Source organism: Apaloderma vittatum, unplaced genomic scaffold (assembly GCF_000703405.1).
Source record: "Apaloderma vittatum isolate BGI_N311 unplaced genomic scaffold, ASM70340v1 scaffold20523, whole genome shotgun sequence".
NCBI lineage: Eukaryota > Metazoa > Chordata > Aves > Trogoniformes > Trogonidae > Apaloderma > Apaloderma vittatum.
In genome coordinates, this window is record NW_009708926.1 from 26,780 (window position 1) to 45,942 (window position 19,163).

Consider the following 19,163-nt stretch of genomic DNA (forward strand, 5'->3'; position numbering starts at 1 on the left):
CCCCAGGGCCAAATTAACACCCACGTTCTAACAGCAAAGTCACCAAAAGCAAGTACAGCAAATTTCATTCTGTTACATAGCATCATTTTAATGCAGATTTGTTTTTCTAAGATGTCTCCATCTATATTGCTGTCTTGGACTAAAAAGCAGCTTTTAAAGTTTGAGATATTGATACTCGAGACACTTAGTAGCCTGACAGCATATAGAAAATAAGAAGCTGACTACTAATACCAAGTTTCTATAAAGCATCCTACACATTTACAATGGCTACAGTCTTAAAAAGCAAGTTTCAAGGCTTGTAGAGTTCTACTTTATAAATGTTTTCATCCTAATCCTGTGATTTCTCTGAATTTACTACTGTTCCAGAAATGTTGTAATCCATCTCAGTTTTTGAACTGTGAGCATGTTTCTAAAACTTGTTCAGACCCTTAACTTTTAATATCCTATTCAAAAGTCAATTAGATAAATATAGAGAAAGGACACCAGATACCTTGTAGATCTGGTGAGAATTGCTTAAGTGCTTGTGGGGAGGCTCTCAGTATCTTCCTCTCTTTGTCTTGCTGTAACAGCCAGATGAGGTAGGCAGATGATGAACATTTTCTCTGAATGCATTATATCTTAATGGTGCTAAGCTTACAGTCATGTGAGCAAAGTGTTTGAAGAATATTCTGTAACACTGTACTTCGTAGTAAGCAGAACAAATCACACCCTTTGTGCATCTTCAGTGATGCTCTAGGGTTAGCAGTCAATGGAGAGAAATAAGAGTTACCTGATTTACAGACTTGGGCTTTTTTTGTGAGTTTTAACTGTGCTCCTCACAGCACAGAAACTGGCTGCTTCTTCGCTATAGAAAATGTCTGGATGACATACATTACCTTTTGTATTTGCTTGGAGGAATGATACCTTAATGTATTACATGTGTTCTGTTTAAACCAAAGCTCAAACGTTGCAAGAGAACTTTTTCCTTCTGAGAAATAAAATTTCTCACATTTTTCCCAGCGTTAAGTGTATGTGCACAGGTGGTTGCTGCAATGTAACTAGTATATCAGAAGTGTGTTCACAATGAGGCTTACTTTGTGGTAGCTTACTCCTCAGCTTACACTTTGAGACTCTGCCTGTGTAGTTCCCAAGTGAATGACCACACAAACCCTTTTGCAGAGCTAGGCTCTTCCCAGTGGTGCCCAGCGTCAGGTGAAGAGTCAATGGGCACAAAGTGAAACACAGGAGCTTCCCTCTGCACATCAGGAAACACTTTTTTACTGAGGGTGACTGAGCACAGGCTGCCCAGGGAGCCTGTGGAGTCTCCATCATTAGAGATATTCAAAATCCATCTGGACACAGTCCTGGGCAACCAGCTCTAGGTGGCTGTGCTTAAGCAGTGGGGTTGGACGAGGTGACATCCAGAGGCCTCTCCCAGTCTCAGCTATTCTGTGATTGTCAGATTCTTTAAGAAAAAAGGGAGCCTGGTTTCTGGTTAGTAGCATTTCATGCTATGAAAGTGAATTAACGTATCTTAAAAACTTGACTGTGTAGAAAGGAAATGCAGAGTAATCTGAATTCGTATCTCCTATACCAATCTCCTACATGGACAGTCCCAATTGGTAGTGGAGCCTGAATTAATATCGTTAACTTTAAATACCTAAATAAGAGCCTATAAACTTAGACTTTCCCTCTGCTCCATATTAGAGGTGTCCAGGGGAACAAACTTATCTCTAAAATCTAAGCTGTTCTCAAAGTGAGTATTCCTTCTCTTCCATTCCCTAGTCTTTGAAAGGCATCTGGGGTTGGCAGACTTCTAAACTGGCTGTACTCATTAAGTAGCTGAAGTGAGATAAGACAAGTTTGGGCTTCGAGTATCTTTGCTTTTGATGTTAGTAGTTTCCTGCACCATGCACTTTTTGATTATTTTATGTATTAGCGTGGTTGCAGCTTGGAGTGTATAACCTAGATGCTCAATAGAGTATAAATTGTTCTTTTCTCCGTGCCTTGCTAGACCTGTTCACGGGGTGCATGTAGAATTGTTAACGTACAATAAGTGCGTACTTCAGCTTACATCATAATGACTTGTGCAGAAGACCTCTAAATGAGGTAAGCTAATCACCCTTCTGCTTCATGATGAATAAATAATTCAGGAGCAAGCATTGTTCTTCACATTCAAACACCATCGTAGTCTGCCATAACTTTTGTGCATAGACATACTCTGATGAGTCTTGGCTTCAGGAGCAACTTGGGAAAATATATAGCAAATGCACATAAATTAAAAGGTTAATTTACAGACCGCTATGGTTCTAAAAGTGTGCGTCTGTGCAAAGTTTAATGCATATAAAAGCATGCACTTCTGAATTTGATTTCTAATTTTTCTCTGTGTCTCTGAGTAGACAAGTCCTGAGCATCTGTTCAACAAAAACAGATGATCATAATACCAATGGTAATCTGGTAAGTATTTAGCCTTAGAGTGTGTTTCTGTCCATTAATGTTTTAAACCCAGATTTTCCAAGTACAGAAGTTTTGAGGCTCTGCTCAGTTTTCCATTGCTGCCAAGTTTGTACCCCACAAACAGGAAATAAATCTGTCTGTCAAATGGATAGGTCTTCTAACAACCCCAGAACAGGAGGTTAGGCAGTACTGGTTGATGAAGGCACCTAATTTAAGGTTTACTTTGTCATGAAGCTCCTGCCCCTAAATTCCAGATCTTCAGTTGCACAGCTACTCCCCTCTCTTGCAAAAAAAATGGGGAAGTCTAGGGACGGTCTCCAACAAAGTTAGAAATGTAGTTACATAAACCCCCAAACCCTGGTACCCTGATTACCTGTAGTGTTTCAGCCTGGCCATTAAATTCTGATGAAAGTAATGATGAAAGTATGGCTTCATCGTGCCATCAAAGAAATTAAGAAATTCATACTAATTTTATTTAAACATAGTTTAAGTGGACAATCCAAATATTTAAAATAACTTGGGAAATAACATTCCAGCTTACATACTTATCTATTTGTTTAATGCTGGCAATACACAAGCGATTCATTACTTCCACAAAAAAAAAGCTTCTGAGCTAAATGATGAATGTGCAGAAGTCAGGATCAAGTGTCTGTGTGTGTGCATGTGTGTTTGTGCATAAGTTAAATTGGCAGGATGTTTGTTCCCCTCTTCCTAAGCAGAGCAACTGTAGCTCTTAATCAAGCAGCCACAATGTATTTTGAAAAAGAAACGATACCTTTAAACACATCCCTGTCTGTAAAGGCTGACCATACTGCCTTCAAAATGCTATCTTGTCCTGACTGAAAAGATTTTGGTAAACAATGTGCCTAAACATTGTCTGTGGCACTGGGAGAACTGGAGCCTTTCTTGCCTGATCCAATTGTTGACAAAAAGCTGCTGTGACAGCGAGACATAGGGAATAGCTAGAGCCGAGCCATTAGGAAAGCTAGTAGCTGTATCCGGGGAAGGACTTCTAGTGGGAGAGGAAGAATGGGGTGCTAAGACAGCTCTAGGGATCTCCCCTCCATATCGCACACTAGCAGTTCCTGTTACGGAGCGTGTGCATGCACAGTGTCCTGCTCGTGTGCTGACATCCAGCCCTCCCTTCTCCTTGCAGCTGCAGGCAGCCGTAGTCCTCAGCTTGTCTACTAGTGCTTGTCTACACACATGCCTGCTCAGAAGTTACTCTGGAATAACTATGCTTAAGCATGTGCCTGTGTTTGTACCCTTGTACTTTGCAGTAAGTAGAAACTGTTTCAGCCAGACTTAAAGGAGAGCAATGCAGGGTAAGAAGTTCTGTGCTCTGGGACTTCTTCGGGACTAGCCAGTGTGTTCTGAATGCCTGTCGTGCTCTTGACTGTATCAACTGTCACATCTAAACAAACTCTTAGAAGGTAATTTCAAATTTTCATCGATGTGCATCCACTTAAGCTACAAATAAGCAAAGTTAGCTTAAACTTGTTCCGTTTTCTTAACAGGGATGAACATTTTGATCCACTGTTTAGAACAAACCTTACTTGATACAAGTTAGGTCTTTACATACGTCAATAGTTAATGGGCAGGCGGAAGCAGGCCAGGGTGATTAGGATGTTAGATTTTCCTGCTACTCTGAGAGCCAGGAATAGTGACCTTTCCAGATGTTTTAGAAATGATCTCCTGGCTACTTAAAACTCCAGCATGTAAAGTGAGGAGTTTCATGTTGACAGCAGGATTGGAGGAGAGGGTATGATTCAGATCTCTTAAATACCCCCAAATCAAGCTAGTGCTCATTGTTTTATGGGTGTTTGCACAGAGGTTTCATCACCAGTTCTTGTCTTGTTACTCCTACTAGCTCAACCTTGCTTCTGGTAGTACCAGTGGGAGCCCTAATGCAGATACAGCTCCAAGGGACCAGTGTTTCCTTGAGGCCTCTGCTTTCACAGGGCTTGCCTGTGAACTGCAATGCTTGAAATGCTCAGGATTGCCAGCTACTTGTCCAGCAAGTGCTCACAGTGGTGGGAAATAAGTGTGAGGCAGATGAGACCAAGGCTTCCAGTGGAGGGATCATAAAAGAGAACAGTACAGCAAAAACATTGATACATGGATTTTCTCATCTCTCACTTGTTTCCACAATCTAAACAACCTGATAAGAAATGCCAGCTTTTCTCTGCTTGCAGTGACTCAGAATAAAAATAATTTAAACAATTGGTCTCTATATTTTATTTCTGAACTTACAGAAGTGACCACTGCTCTAATTGTTTAACTAACAATTTTGACATTTAAAAATAACACGCGACTCACATAATATATCATCTGTTAGCACATGCAAAATCAGGCACTTTGTAAGTCCCAGGGCTAAACTGAGAATTTCTAAGGAACACCACGGTGATTCTGAAAATGAAGCTTGTTCAAGCAACAGTTCAGTCTGGTTAAGTGTTCTTTCACACCTTTGTTTTATGTAGCAAACTAGAACAAATGAAGAAATTAGGAGATGTGCAATTGTCCTTGCTAGGTAAGGGAACAAACCAAGCTCTCTGCAGTAATGGCAAGTCTCTGAAGCTTTGGGAGTAAACTTTAAAAAATAATTTGAACTATATTTTAATATGGAATCCTTATTTATAGCGAGAGCACTTCTGAGCCACAGCTGTTGGTGAGATGGTGTTTTCTCAAGGAAACAATTAATTTCTCCTTTACTGAAAGAAAACAGTAGTAACTTTCACCAAGCAACTGTCCAGGTCAAGTTGGTCTGGGACAGGGACTGAAAGAAAAATTGTGCCCAAGTTCCTCATTTCTGGAAAAGATACAAGATTTCAGATGAAATTGTCAAGTACAATAGACTTTGAGGTAAGTGTTCCTAGAGTTTCCAACAAGCAGCTTTTAATTTTCTTTGGCTTTTTTGGTATTATAAATATTTTTAGTCCACTGTGAAGGTTCTCCTCTGAAGACCTAGAGCGTATAATAAGAACATCAGCCTTTTTATTGAAGAGAAAAAAAACGCACACAAAATTCTACAGCCCTTGAGCTTGTGGGACCCAAGTTTCTTGTTTTCTCAAAAAAACCCATATTTTCATTTTTGCCTTCCTCCTGATACTTGAATGATCAGATGTGGAGATGCTGTCAGTGTTCATGGGATTCACCTTGGGAAGCTGAGCCTTTGTTACTAAATATTTGGAATTGGACTTAAAATTATTGTCTCACTGGGGACTCTAGACACAATCTGCTGCCTTGAAAATTCTTACACACAACGGCTTGTGGGACTGGGATGGCTGGGAAGCAGAGAAACTAATACTGCACTCTGGGCCAGAGGGAGCAAGGCAGAGTAAAAGCTAAAGCCCCACTGGGAAATCCATTAACCACAGATCCTACAGCTGCTGTAACTTCCTGTTCTGTCACTGTCTGGAATTTTTCCTCGAGTCCCATTCCCTGAAGACAACTCCAGTGTTATGGTCAGGGCTCTGAGGTTTCTCACCTGCTGAGGTGCTGCATCCTCGCCTCCTCTCCCTGTTGGGGGTGACTGGTCTGACCCCAGGGGTCCAGGAACTGAACATCATGGGCAACGCGAGAGCTCCCCATCTGTTGTGTCATTCTCACAAGGAGAAAAGGGAAGTTATTTGCCATCATCTTTGTGCCTTTGCTTCTCTCATGACCTCCACTGGGAAGTTGCAAGTGCCCACAACAAAACAGGAGAGGTAGTTAACACTTGCGTGCTAGCCCATGCATGGGGGAGATTTTTCTAGTTCAATCTTGTGGGCTAGAGAAGTTGTTCCTCGAGCGGTTGTGCTGCGTTGTCCACCTACAGCCCTATGAAAGCACCTCTAGCCCTGGAAAAATCAAACACAAGGCCATAGGCAGACAGCACATATCCTAACACCTATTTCACCTGGAAGAAAAGGAGTGTGAGAATCGTAGAATCGTAGAATGATTTAGGTTGGAAGGGACCTTTATAGGTCATCTAGTCCAATCCCCCTGCAGTGAGAAGGCACATCTTTAACCAGATCAGGTTGCTCAGAGCCCATCCAACCTGAATATTTCCAGGGATAGGGCATCTACCGTCTCTCTGGGCAACCTGTTCCAGTGTTTTACCATACTCATTGCAAAAATTTTCTCCCTTATATCTAATCGAAATCCTCTTTTGGTTTAAAACCATTACCCCTTGCCATATCGTAACCAGTCCTGCTAAAAAATTTGTCCCTATCATATAGGTCTTCCCAGAGCCTTCTCTCCTCCTGACTGAATAACCCCAGCTCTCTCAGCCTGTCCTCATAGGACAGGTGTTATAAATCTCTGACCCCTCAGGCAGAGCGGTGTCTGCAGGTAGCTCGAGTGCCTCCATGGGCACTGTTTCTGTCAAACATCTTTGACTTCTCCCCAGTTTGAAGCTACTTGCACACCCAGCTTTTCAAACAGAAAGGCACCACGTATGGGAGAACTTCACCCCTTCAAAAGGACAAAGAAACACGTCAGTTGCTGAAACATGGAGATAAGCCCTTCCCAGTCTCGCAAGTACCCTGATCTCTGAACGGCATGTTGTGCCCACCGGTGCTATTCGCCATGTGCAGCGGTACCCTCAAGGAATGGCTCCAGATCTGAACTGCTTGCTCTTCAAGGATCAAGGTTGTTAGGCCAGATTTGTCACTTGAAGTCATCCGGGCAGGCTCTCATTAATATCACTGGGACTTACTGGGAGGTGGAAGCTTTCTCTGTTGAAATAGCCACTGCTTGTGTGCCAGCAAGCAGCAGAACAAACCCGAAGGATTTCTCCTTTATAAATAGCTGTCTTTTCATTAGATGGCCTGACAGCAGTCTGCTCTGACAAACTGTTGACCTTCCACCTGGTGTACCATGTAAGGGTCCTACTGCCATTCTGTCATAAGTCTTCGCCTGACCTGTGCCAGTGCTGACATCCCTGGCTCATGGTAACCCAGCCATCAATTCAGGCTACATCTCCCCGGCTGAGCAGAAGAGCTGGAGAAGGACAACTGGGATGAAAAGGGGAGGAAGGCATAAAGGCTTGCAGGGAACCCTCCTCAGGCAGCACTATATAGCGGTACTGTGTCTCCAGCCATTAAATCATTGCTGGCTGTGCCTTTGAACATTCCACTGAATTGTTCAGGCTATAAATTCCTGGTTAAAACTGTTATTTGGATCTCAAACATTACTAAAAAAGAAATGGTTTGCATGTTGTCTTAACTACTAGATCATGTTGCTTCTTTGCAAATCCTTGCTGCTTGAGTATCTCTGCCTTCTTCCCTAGATAGTCATGCTGTGTTAGATCAAACCACAGATTTTCATTCTGGTCTGAGTCTTTGAGTTTGCACTTTACCTCACTTGGACACTTCATTTAGCTACTAAATCTGTTCTACATGTCAAATCTGTAGATGTCTGAGGAAAGAGTACATTTGCAAAGAGCAGTGGTTATTAGGAAGCACACACGCAAGGCAAAGTGGTGTTTGAAAACAAAGCTCAAACACAGAAAAACAGAATTTTATAGCTGTCTACCATGCATGAAAAGCAGATCCAGCACATGAAAATAGCCCCCTACTTCTTTAATCTGTGGTTTGAACTGACTTTCAGCCAGGTGTTTCCACTTTAATTTGATCCCAGGCATTCCTAGAGGTGATGTAAGATCCAGATCCACAAGGTAATAATGAAGTCAAGAGTTGAAAAATTATCAAGGCCTAATCTGGCAATTTAGTCCCTTGTAAATCATTGTGGTTAGTTATTGCCGGGCCATTCTTACCAACCAAGTTCTCTTGAGACTTCGCATTAACTTCGCCACCTGTTTGACTGTCAAAGAGATAAATTTCCTTGAAGGGAATCTTCCACTCCTGGCTTTATTTATGTCTAGGGGGAAGAGAATGGATTGACTGGGAAACTTCAACGGCAAGAGTCTGCAAATGCTGAATCAGGGAGTGATTCATTTAATCTGTTTGATATTACACATAAGGTCCCAAAATGAAAGGTATAGGATTAAGAAAATCTTCTGGCTGGTCTGCTGCATGGAAGGCTCTAATGAAATGTAGACAATTGCTGCTTTTTCTTTTTTTTTTTTTAGCAATCAGACCTAAAACTCAAAAGATCACATCAGAGCTATTCTGTAACCTAATACTGCAAGTCTTTCAGAGCACCTGTGCACTCAGTGTCCCAATGGCTAATACCCAAAAAGTATATCAATGAGTTTAAAAAAGCTCTTCTACTGGGAGATAAACAAAAAAAAAATCCAGGATAATAAAAATAGCTCAGTGCCTGGGTTACAGGAGCAAACCATGTGATATCTTGTAGGCTCTGAGCTGTTACTGAACTGAACAGCTTGCATCTTGAATCAAAGATAAAGCAAAATACTTTTACAAGCTTAAGTGTGAGACTTCCACACAAAGCATAAGCTCAAATTGCTGCTCAGGCTACTTTCTTTCTGTTTTTTTTTTTTTCTTTCTTAGGAAAGTCCTTTGAAACAAATGAAACTTGAGTGGACTAGAAGCAAAAAATTAAAAAAAATACAATTTAGCTTTTAAATCTGTTATTTCTTGGGCACGCAAGTTGCTTCTGACAATATTTTCTTGAGTTTCTTCAGTTTGAAATGATACAGATTGTGTTGTTGGCTCTGTAGAGAGAGGTACTGGGAACGGACACATGCACACATGCACCAGGAAGCTCTCATCCCTGCCTCCTCTCATTCAGTACCCTGAATCTGCATCCAAACCCCATGGTTTATTCTGCATAAAATCTGTTCACGTGGCAAGTAATTTTCTACTGCCCGCAGCAGTTTTGCATATACTTGTCATAAGTGGTACTGTATTAAACCCAGCCAATCGATGCTGCCCCTACTAAAAAGTAAGAAAACAGCTTCTATGGCTTCTCCACCTCACCGGTGCTCCTGATCACACAAAGCAATTAAAGAAACCTTTTACCTGAATTTGCACAGAGTGTCTCATTTCCTTGACTTTCTAGCAGTACTTGTTTTGTTATTTTGTACGCTTGGACAGCATGGTGGAGGGGAGGCTGTGCAGAAATCTCCTTGTTCCTTGAGGCTTATTTACCTGCCAATGCAGTGAGAATAACCAACAAACTCTGCTTTATCATCAGCAGTTTTTCAAAGATTTGTGAGAAGGTGTGAGGCTGGGGGAGAGGGCACATCCGTTCAGCCATAGAGAAGATCTGTATTCAAAGATGTAAACTAAGAAACAGATTGATGGAGAGGAACCGGCAGAGCTCTGGAAGATGCCATAAGCAAAGCTAAGCATAAAAATGCATTTTAAGGAACCGAACAGAGTAAGCAAGGTGATATAGAGCTAAAGGAATATTCAGGATATGATTTGGAGATGTTTCTTTTCAGGGTGTGAGTCCTGCTTGTTATTTGTGTTCAGCTGTACAGTGGGCAATGCCAGGACTGTGTTCTTCAGCAACTGGTCCCTTTCCCCCAGCGGGAAATGGGGGAGAGGGAGGGAACCAGAGCTGAAACCATACGCACATCTTTTGAGGATGCCGGAAATGTCTTCATGTGGGTGGAAGCCTTCCTAAGCTCCTTGGGAAGAGAGGGTCAATCAAGCTGTCAGTGAGGATATATTCAATATCCTTCCTAACACCCACTGGCATTTCTGGAAAAGACTGACAAGTTTCAGGTCCAGAATCCCAGCAGTCCACAGCCCAGAAGACCTTGGGCTGTTTAGAAACCATTCAGTCAGTTAAATTCATTACATTACTTTTGATTATATTAATGTTACCCTTTTTTTGACCCAAACTTTAGCCATATGTGTGGAGCTGCAGGTGTTGCACGGGAAACCAAAGATGGAGTCAGCTGTCTCTCTGAGGCAATCATGTTTACTTACAAAAAATTCAGAAACTATGCTTTCCCTGGAGATCTCAAGCTGCAGGTGACAGTCCTTTTGCTCCTTGCTTCACGTTGCTGTCAGCCAGCGCTCTGCTTGGGATAATGTGTCTCCTCAGGCTTTTCTCAGAATCACATTTCTGGACAAATTTAGCAAAGCAGGCAGTATAGGAAAGGGCACGACACTGCAGCCCATCTTTGAGGAGCCTTGGTAATGTATTTTTTAAACTGTCTGGGCCCTGAATTAAAAAGGAAAATACAGAAGAAAAGACCAGAATTCAGCTGCTTTCCAGACAAGTCCTGCAACTTTTCAGCCATGGTCCTGACTGCGCTGCTTTGCTTGCTTCTAGCCCAGCTTCGACTGAGGAAGGCTGTGGGAAGCTGTGTGGTGAGAAAGGCCCTTTCACATACAAAGCATAGATTTGATTATTCCTTCCTTCTTCAGTCAAATCATTTCAGGTTTGTTTCCTAGAAGAAAAACTCACTCTTTGTCAGGGACCCAGTTTTCTTTTTTCTTTTCTTGGCCTAAGGGCCAAATAAACATGCAAAGCAAGCTGGGAAGGGACAAGTGCATTTTTATGCACCAGGAAAGTGTCTGGGGAGACTGGCTTGTAGTTTTGATTTCTCGCTTTTTACCTAAGTCAGGCCCACCAGACCTGTAAGCCTTTTCCTCTGCGGAACCAGAGATCTTCCAATTTCCAAACGTTGAGCAGCTCAGGCAAACAGATGTCCACATCTTTCTGACAAATTTCTTCTGCAGCACATCAGCCCCACTTGCTGCACATGAACGTTCAGGTCTGTGCAGGCATGGGGTGTCTGGCGTGTTCCAGCTGTTCAGCTCAAGTAAATGTCCTATATTGCCAGGCTGGCTTTAAACTCTCTTTCACCTCTTGTCTTTAGCCTCTATGTCCTTCCTTTGCCTTCACAGCAAGCTGGGACTATTTATACCGTCTACTGATCTGGGCAGATGACAGGGAGAGCGTGTGGGAGACCAGCTGACAGAAGGTGTATTTGTGTACCTGCAAAATAATTGCATGATCTGCAGCCGATTCTCCTCCACTGTGACGTGCCAGAGTCTTTGGTAAGGACCATGCTTTGACAGGAGATCTAGGAGATGGCTCTGGCTTTTATGAGCCAGAAGTTTAGGAGCAGGGTGGAAAAACAGGACAAGAGGGGTGAGAGGCCGTGATCTGATGAGGGTTTTGGAGGACTGGACTTGGCTGGCCAGGGTGACAGAGACCCAGGAGGACAGCGAGGTCAGAGGGAACTGATAAGGGCAAGCACCAGAGTAAAAGGGGATTGACCCCAAGTGGAAACCATCGCAATGGACTTGTGCAAACAATTTATTCCGGTATTTCTCAACTGCTGAGTCCTAGGATAACTTAGTTACAGTAGTTTTCACTGTGTTGATTAAAACATATAAAATATACACATGCTTGAGATATATTAAAAAAAAAAACCCAGCACTTCCAAAATAACATTAGTCTTAAAGAAAATTAAGTAATCCTTTTCCAATCCTTCTTTCTAAAGTATTATTTTTTAAAAAAAATTAACAAGAAAGGCTGTAAAATATAAAACTGAAAAAGGAAGAGCCGATATAATCAGCACTGTGCATAAATTTGGAGTTAAGTCCCATTGGCTATTTTTAAAATATAGCCCCACAGAGAGAGGAGTGTGTGTTTAGAGGTATGAATTAAGGCCATGTAAATCCAAACTCTGCATTTCCTGGCTCGCGTCAGTCTAAGCTATTATAAAAATGCATATATAGGGGTGTGGGTACTCATAATTCATGCCTTTCAGCTATCTGGGATACACTTTTGTGCTGTTTGTGTACGAAATTTAACAAAGAGTTTGAAAGAACAAAGCCTGAAGAAATAAATCTTCAATTATAATTTGAATACACACTCTTAATTATGAGAAAGCAGCCACATTGGCCATTAATTTTTCCAACATGTGAATTTAAGATGATTTACTGGCAATTGGGTACACACACATGTGTGCATTTGCTTGCACCCAGCTTTACAAGAAATCTTAGAAAATATCCCAGTCTGTTTTGCAGAATTACAGTAAGAAGAATGTGACGTCCTTTGCCATTATGTTTGCTGCCAGTGATTCAGGCGGGGGTGGTGGGGGAAGGGGAAAGCTTTTGCCAGAACAGCTCAAGGTCCCCCCACACTTGAACTCTGAATAAGCAGTGACTGTATCTTTGGGAGAACTGTGGGTGTTAGAGCAGGACAGTGAGATAGAGTGAGTGTAAAAATAACTCAGCAGGGGTTTTCCTTCTGCTTTATGGAAAGTGAGGCAAAACCATTCATGAGTTCCATGTAATGGGAGTGAAAACAGACACAGGATTTATTTTTTTTTTATTAAGGCAGACGGCGGCTTTGCGAGGTCATGATTCTTAGTCACACCTATCTCACAGAGGCTGAGCAGCTTTTCTGTCTTCACCTGGTTACATTGCTCATCCAGTGCCCTGGGAGATTCTCCTCCCAACTAGGTTTGAGTGGGCTGTTTGGATAAGAGGAGCTTTTAAAAACAAAGTGTATTTCCTTGTGACGAATCACTTTCTGATTTCTTTTTGGTGATGCAGAGCCACCGGAAGTGTGGCTGATACTGCATCTACCGATCGCTCTGGGGACTTCCCATTCATCTTTGCCAGGGAGGAACAGCTCAAGAAATATCTGAGAGGGTTGGAGCCTTTCCCATCATCCTCACACGTGCAGGACTACCGGAAAGTGAGGGTTAAAGGGTGGTGCGACCCTGGCGTAGTTCCAGGATCCCAACCTTTCCGACATCCGTGGGGCTGGGAGACTGAGCTCAGCCCTCCTGGGGTTCTGCTGGGGGCAGAGCTCTTTGCTTGGTCTGTCCATCCCCACAGTCAGGAGTCTTTGCTGCAGCCGGGCTCCTTAGCAATGTTTCTCCCGGCCAAACCCTTGGAAGGAGGTGGTGAGCAGTGTGGTCACTGCACTTTCATTTACCCATGCTTAGGGTCGGTTATCACAGTCCCTCAAATGTTTGAAAACACAGAATCACAGAATGTCAGGTGTTGGAAGGGACCTCAAAAGATCATCCAGTCCAGCCCCCCTGCCAGAGCAGGATCACCTACAGTAGGTCCCACAGAAACGTGTCCAGGTGGGTTTTGAAAGTCTCCAGAGAAGGAGACTCCACAACCTCCCTGGGCAGCCTGTGCCAGTGCTCTGTCATCCTCACAGTGAAGAAGTTTTTGTGGAAACTCCTATGTTCCAGCCTGTACCCATTGCCCCTTGTCCTGTCATTGGATATCACTGAGAAGAGCCTGGCTCCATCCTCCTGACACTCCCTCTTGACATATTTATAAACATTTATGAGGTCACACCTCAGCCTCCTCTTCTCCAAGCTAAAGAGACACAGCTATGAGGAACTCCAGTGCAAAAGAAGAAACATTCAGGCCTTCAGAATCAGAGATAAAGCTACATTGCAGACGACAGCCTGTGAGAAAGACATGTTGCCTAGCTGAAAACCATAAATGTGTTTACCTGAGCCCATACAGATACATCCCATTTAGACAACCAACAACCACTCTCCCTCTTCCTGCCCGAGCTTAACTAAAAATATAAACTTATTTTCCATATAAAGATAAGGGCAATTAAAGTATGTCTATCTCATGTAGACAATTAAAACCCATGTTAGACCAACCTATATAACCATTAGCTTAAATCTTTCACTTAATGGCCATTGAATCAGACCTGCAGCCACTATCTAAGAGCTTCCTGACTGCATACGACTGAACTGTACCCCTGAAAATGTCACCAAAACCTATCAAATTTTTCCCATATATCCTTCCAAAGCAACTCTACCCTTATGAGTTGAGAATTACGTACTATGCCTCATGGCAGGTTTTTAAATAACATACCAGAACTGTTTGCCACTTGCTAGCCCTAGTAAATTTGATATTTACACTGTCATCAGCTAAAGTGTGTTGGGCTCCTGTTGTGTGACTTTGGGGATTTGCTGGGGTTTCTATAAAACACAGGCCAGCTGCAACAGTGAAGGCAGTTCAGTTTAATAAGCTAATAAATACATTTAATGACCCTCATTATGTCTTGCAGTGATATCTGGTATTAAAGTGCAAATGTTAGCCCGAGTACAATGTAAAGTAGAAAGTCCCCTGCTGAAGTGGTGCAATCTGTGTGTGCCTGTGTATGTACACACATACATATGTGTATAAACCCATTGGAAGGCTCCTATAGGAGAATGTTATGGCTTTTTTTTTTTTCATTAATTCTTGAAAACTTTCAGCTGCCTTTGCAGCTCGAAAGAAGAAATAATTTTAAGTTGCAGGAGGGTAGAATAGATAGGAGTCTTGGGATAGATCTGCCCCAATATGAAGGCAAATGGTCACTCACTGGCTAACAGACATGCTGCGCCCAGTCTGTGCCAATGCTGAGTAGCAAAAAGAATCCCCCATGGGGCAACTTGTGCTTTCTAATGGATTAGGGAAGAGGAGTCTGAAACCTCTGTGACTTTGAGCTGCAGTGGTAAAACTGGTCACCAATCCCACAGTGCATGCTCCTGGAAGCTCCCTCAAGGGCTGACAGAGAGGAAGATAAATCAGTTACTTTAGTTAGTACAACTGGGAGATAATACAGGCAGTGGAGGCACTGAGTTACTGAGTCACCGTACCCCTGTGGAGCTGTTTGCTATCTGGGCACTCTCCTAAGAGGAAACCATAGATAATCACCCAGGCCAAGGTCCTGGGGTGATCCTCCAGCTGCCTTTGAGACCATGAGAGGGCCATACTAAGGAGCTCAGCGCAACTGGAGATCCATGTTTCAGCTTGCTTAGTGAAACATGTATTTTCAGCATAAAAAAGCCAAACAGGAGCCATGAGGAGGAGGAAAAGCAAAAGCCTGTTCGTGCCTGCACATCATGCGATGAACACCACATAAGTCACAGCACATCGGTAGGTACCCAAAACAGCTGAAATGAGTTTTCTGCAGGACTGGAACTGGCCAAGCCTGAGAGAGTACAGCTCAGGGTGGAGACCATCATCCCCAAGGGATATCTCAACCACTCACATTGCTCTGAGTTCTGACCGAACTCACACACAGCACCAGGACTGCTGTCAGGAGGGCAGGGAAGTTTGACATTTCAGGTTAAGTGGAAACTTCAAAAATCCCCTCCCAGATCAAGTTTATGAGTTTGGATGGAAAAAATGAAAGGGAGATACTGCATGAAAAAAAAAAAAGAAAAAAGTGTGAAGTAATTAAGTCAAAAAAGATCAACGTTTTATTTAAAAATAAATCTTCTGGTAAACTATTCAGTACATTATGCTTGCTGAATCAAAACATGTCAATCACTAGATCATGTAGACCCAAATATCAGCATGTGCTCTAGGCACAGACATATCTTTTTTATGTACAATATAGATAAACTCATTAATTAACTGCCTAGTATGAATTTGAGCACTACAGAAAGCAGAGGAGAGGCTTGGGTGGTTTCCATTGTCACCAGAAAACCAAGATTATCCTAGAATTCCAAATATGTTCAATCTTTATTTTTAGTTAATATGTTAATCCGCTTAATAAAATCTCCCTCTCTTGCAATGGCCCTCTGTTTTCCTGCTTGCGGGATAGGAAATGATCTTGATTATAAAAGAATCTGGCCTTGGTTTTGGTCATTTTACCATAAACACAGAAACTTTTCTGCTCCAGTCAGGCAGTGCACTAGCACTGAGACTTTCTGAGCCAGACAACATTTCTGTCTTACGTGCTGTAAGCAGGTCAGAGGCAGCACTATGTGTGTGCCCATGTGCTCTCTCTGCTCTGGGCTCTTCTCAGAAGCTTCAGAAATGCTGGGGCTAGCTCCGCGTTCATTTACTCTCCACATAAGATCAGCCTTTTCCCCTCACAGGGACCCCAACTCACTTGTTAGCCCCAGCCAAGCCCTTTATTTGCAGCTAATCACGACTAGAGCTAGCTCAGCTGCTGTGAAGGTGAGTGCTCACAGCAGATATGCTGTGAGGTTCTCTGATACTGTCAAGTACAAGCCACATTTTTTCTTTGATCAACTACTCTCATCAGGAACCAATTGATGAATGATAGCTTTTGGAAAGAGATTTTGTAGCAGGTCAGGGAAATGCAGGACAGGGTGTAGAGCACTAGACCTCAGGATTTCAGAGAAAAAGCAAGTGTTCTGACACCAGCCTGCAAGCAGGGAGAGACAGAGATGAGGCTGGGACCTGGTCACCCACAGCAAGAAAGATTGTCCTCAGAGTTCAATAACACTGTTAGTCAGAATGAAAATATTGGAAAATGTAAACTATGGGTGAACTTCTCATGGACTAGAAAGATAAGCTGACTCCCAGACCACCCTCTCTGAACTGGAGATGGGAACAGTATGCAACCACAAGCTCTGAAGTCAGTGACCCATGTTCAGTGACATGTCCTGAGCTCCTGTGTCCTCAGGCAGAGACAGGGGGTTAGAGTTAGCTGTCTCCAACCAGTATTTATGTTTTAATTTGTCTTGCCGTAGAAGTCAGTGTGGCCACGTGCTGTAGCTTATTGTGGGATATCCCACACTATTTTTCCTAGAAGCCCTTGCAGCAGAGAGAAGGTGTGAGAAGCATAAGCCGTGTCAGATCACAACCTCAGAAAGCAACAGAAGAGGACAACAGCCTATTATAATAATAATTTAAATCTCAGGGGGGTTTTGAAGTGTGATCTTCTGAGCTTCTCAATGGTAGTTGGCTTGCCAGCCCTGTTGCTTTTTTCTGTGGTGGGCCTTTCTGTAGGTGGATATGGATATTTACAAACAGCTTCCCCTTTCCTATTGCCACGTGTATGCCCCTACAGGGCAGTGATGGCGTTTGAGGGGCTGGTGCTGAAGCAGTCTGGATGCTCTCTGGCAGAGCATCAGGTCGCTGGTTACAAGCTAAGAGACAAACCTTGTAAGCAAGGGCAGTAAAGGAGCAGCAAACCTCCATGTCAGATTTTTCCTCTCATCTATTACCAGGTAATATTCCATTGCATACTAAGCTGGCAATCCACTGCATCAGAGGTTTCCGTGCTGCGCTGTGTATAAACTTGTCCCTGGTGTTACGATCCCCACAATGCAGCTGCGGTAGCTGTTGTGTTCCTCAAACACCCCAGCTGCTGCAGCACATGACTCTGCTACTCCTGCAATTTGAATTTGTTGCCTTTTTTTTTTTTTAAGGGAGAATTTCCCTTCTTAATGGATTATAGCAAGATAAGGATGGGAGAGGAGGAGGGCTGAAATGTGACCTGGTGATGTTAACATGAGCAGATCTGCCAGCTCACTGCCTTTTACAGTGGGTGTTTCAGATTAATTAAGGACTTCCCAGACCAGCACAGCCACACTGCTAGTTGCAGGAGAGTCTGTAACAGTCTTCACACCTTGTACAGCCCCAGGGGCCACATGCTAGCGAAAAGGTAAAAGCTCGCCATCTCTGGATCAATGCAGAGAATTTCCTTCATGCACCACAGGATGTTCACTTTCATTTTCCTGAGCAGAAATACGCTCCCAGTGAGTCCTGGAGGAACACAATTTACCCCTAAAGGAGAGGGTTGTATTTAAAGAGACCTGGAAGATGCTGCACCCCAAAAGGGCAGGGCAAAGCTGCTGTCTTGGTCGCAGCCTGACGAGGAGGCAGACATGTGTGGGTGAACTCACCCTGGCTGCTGCGGCCCATAGTAGGAAAATCACAAACTGACCTCTCACTCCACAGAAACTTTGAAGGCCTTCTACTGTTCTGTGGGTTCATGGGAAAGTGTAATATCCTTTTTTTTAAATACAATTTTCTTGTTCCATCTTGTAATGATGACAGTCCAGAAGTTTGAATTTCTGTTTGGTTCCCGAAGTTCCCAGGAGCTTTACTTTGACAGCAGCTGCTCATTTGCTTTGGCAAAACCAGGCGACTCTTACTGTGGCACTTCCTAGTGTTTTGATACCGAAAGGTGATTTTCTGAGCACTTTGCAAGACCGAAGTCCTGCACCTGCCAAGGGAGCTAGAAAGGAGCTGAGCAGGCAACTGGCCGGGCAGGCAGGCAGAAATGGAGTCAGAACTGGTATTTTTCCACTTAGCATTTCAATGTTTTCTACAGAAGTCAGCTTCAGCATGTGTTTTTGGCAGAAAGAAAATAAAAATTTTCCAGAGAAACTTTCACAGCTGTGGTGGCAGGGATGGTGCCACTCTCCTGGCTACAGGAACCATAGGAAATCTTTCCCTTGTCCTGAATCATCTCTGAAAGAAGCTCTTGTAGCTCATCAGGAAGAGGCCATGTGGTTCCTTATGCAGTCACTAAATTGCCTCTTCCAGACTTACTACACATTGCACCACTGGCCATGGTTTGGTTTGAACAATCTAATCTTTGGAATGATGTGTCTGGTATTTCTGGTGACTAAGAACCAAACAAGAAAAGAGCTTTTGATTTCCCCTATTCACAATCCCTTCTCCTGTTTTTATTCATCTTGATAACCTCAACCATTCTCTGCTCCTGGGTAAAAAAAAAAAAAAGTTGGGCAAGTCTGGTTAAATACGCACTCTTTCTGCTTGGACAAAGATGTGTATCACATCACTATGCTTATGAGAATATTCAGGCTGGAGATGCATCAAGGGCCAGGAACCTACTCTTTCACGTGAAATAGAGGAGAGGTATTTTATTTCTTTGTATTTCTTTGAAAATGCCCACTGAGATAACATAGACACAAAACAGGCTCAGCCTACACAACCCTGGATGACAAGTCCCTGTGTGGGATAGGCAGTGAAACCTTCCTGCTCAGTGAAACCCATATTATTTGACAGAAGCATCTCTGGAAAGAAAACTGAGCATTGTGCCAGGCAGGAAAATCAAGGTATATGATTTATCGGTGTCTGGCCTGCCTC